This window comes from Nanorana parkeri, unplaced genomic scaffold (genome assembly GCF_000935625.1).
Source record: "Nanorana parkeri isolate BGI_ZX_2015 unplaced genomic scaffold, ASM93562v1 scaffold219, whole genome shotgun sequence".
NCBI lineage: Eukaryota > Metazoa > Chordata > Amphibia > Anura > Dicroglossidae > Nanorana > Nanorana parkeri.
The window spans coordinates 798,920-801,780 of record NW_017306487.1 but is presented as its reverse complement, the minus strand read 5'-3'; positions in this window follow the sequence as shown (position 1 = coordinate 801,780).

The window sequence follows — 2,861 nt, the reverse complement described above, 5'->3', positions numbered from 1 at the left end:
GGGGTCCCCGGGGTACCCCCCCCCCCCCCCCGCTGCCTTGGGGGGCAAAAAGGCTAGAGGCACCACTGACCTAATCCAACACATATCAGGTGACTGTCATCTTATTCCTGGCTGTGCTATATACACCTGCTTGTAAAAAGAAACTTCACTGCCATTTGCCATAAATTCCCTAAATCCTTTTCCAAGTTCTACTTTCTGAACAGTTTTTGATGTAAAAGCTCAGAGGCATGGGAAGTTTTATGTAGGTTTTCAGTAAAATAGAAAACTTCTGCTTTTAGTGAGGTCAGTCAGGGCAGCTTTGAGTTAGCACTGTTGTCATTCATAACAGAGAAAAGCCCTTGGCTTCAAAAGGAAGATTAAAGGCACTTAAGCCAGAAAGTACCAGTAGCCATCACAATATGAGGGTATAGTGAAGAATATTAAGATCTTGGAAAAGATCCTAAAACCCTGGAGCTGGCACCATCAATTGACACAGGTCCGCTGTATAAATCGAGAATAATCCCTCCATATAAGAAGAAAATGCCGTTCTGAATGTACACTTGAGTAAGCTCTTCTTTCATTTCTCATGATTCCAAGTTTTTTCAATACAGATAGAAGATGGAATTATACCGCAGAATGGATTCATATACTGCAGACAATGACGAGAGTCAAGATTACTTTTAAATATGTTTGGGAATTATAGAGATTACTTTCTTATGAGAGAACTGTACAGATAAAATTGGTATATTGTATCAGGTAAAGTCTTATTTTAATGGCATTGTTAAATCTGGGCATTTGGAACTTATCAGGGACATCAACTCTTGTGCCTCCTACACCTTCTGTTTTGTAGGGAGTAAACCATATTTGCTTAGACCTAATCACCAATGGACGCAGAAGAGTCTGAAAAGAAACTTTCCCTAGATACCTATGCAACACTGAATTATGCACCACATGATAATCATTTGTATGAATATACTCAGAAGCTCCTGTTGAATAAAAAAATAACGGTGTACATACTGTATTCTTCTCCTTCTCCTAAACTGCAGCTTGGTAATAAAATATGCAGGAGAAGGCATACAGAATAAATATCTGTTTACCTTAGAATAACTAATCCCGAGAGCAGTTAGAGACATCTAGATAGACATGTGCTAGTTATCCTGTTAAGCATGTTACTTGATGTCTTAAATATTGGGTTAGTTTGTCATAAATTATGATGTGCTTCCTGGTAAGTTATGTTGATAATGGAGCTACGAGTTAACTGTAAAGTGTTAAATACATGTAAATGTAGAAGTATAGTTTTTAATATAGCCAAAGTATAAATGTACTTTTGACAAGCACAGCACAAAGATTGTATTGACTGACAAAATGTTGTAATTAATAGATAATTTAGTTCTCTTCATGGTAATATGTAACGCACAATACACTTAGTATATTCTTTTCCCAATCCACAAATACTAATGTTCATTGTCGTAGTCCTAATTGCTGAAATAATATATTGTGCAACACTGTAAAAGGATTCATCTTTACTTATATATGCCATTTTTAATCTGTTTGGGGAAAAAAAAGCATGATTTAATTACTAGTTGTACACTATTAACACCTGTAAGCCAAGTTGGAGTGAACATTGTGGCAGCCTCCATCAGTTCAGCAATCGCCTCATCATCCTCAAAGAGATATACTGTAGGTATTAGGTTATTCATTGACAGGCAGAAGTCTACACAAGGACAACGGGGGGGGGACATCAGCCTTCAACAAGGGGGTCGTCTGGAGCTGCTGTGATCTTCCTCCTGAAGTGGTTAACATTTAAATGAGGGGCACACTGCTATATTCTTATACAACAGATTTTGGTTACAAAGTTAATGTTTCCCACTCCCGTCTGCCTTTACATACACCAGCGTACAAGTGTACTGTTCTACTATGCTCTCAAGAGTTTTACACTCTGAGTTTGATTATGTCTGCAAAGCCTATAGGCAGCCAATACTTGCTGCATCAGGCTGTCTGAAATAAAGACATAAGGGCAATAGGCCATCTATCATTAGGGACAGATGGTTATACTAACTTCAATTACATCAATCAAATCCACAATAATTGAACCATTAGTGTCAGATTTATTGTCCTATCATATTTCTAATGATGATTTTTCTTGAATCCTTAACCTATGCAGAACAAGATAACAATATTACTCTTTAGACATCAGTTGATGTAAAAAATATTATTGTAATCTTGCCTGGTTTATTTTTGTAGCACATGCATTTTTTGTTACTGGTGATGATTCATTCTTGTTATTTTCAAGGCCTTGGGCAGCGGTTGGGCTTTGAGCAACATGGACAGCTTTAGAAATGTTTAGGCTCCCAACTTGGTTGTATGGAAGTTTAGAAACATTCCACAAATAGCATATTGTTCATTGTTCCCCTAAGACACAAGAAATGCCTGTGATGGCCTAGATGACTTTAAGGCCTGACAATCATCTATAGAGAAAGGATGAGATATATAATTATGGCTATGGCTAGGATAGCCAAAATCACTGGACTTAAGCTAGAATCTTCCCAATACTGGTATAGTTGCTTTGAACTAATAATAAAACTATGTTTAAGATGCTTAAGGAAAGTTCTAAAAAGTATAACCTGATGAGGGACAACCCCTTATTTTTATAATTTGTAATGGAAGTGAGACATGCAGAAGACTATGTGATGATTCACACTGGTTTAGTGCAGGGATTTTGGTTCCCTTTCTTCCACCTCACCATAACTTTCTTGGTTATGCATTGCTCCTCAAGAACTACTCCATAAAAGCTATGGTTTCCATGCACAGCACTGATGATGGCCAATGTGCCTGAAACAGCTGTATGCAGTTTAGAATAAATTAAATTAGGCTGTATCCTG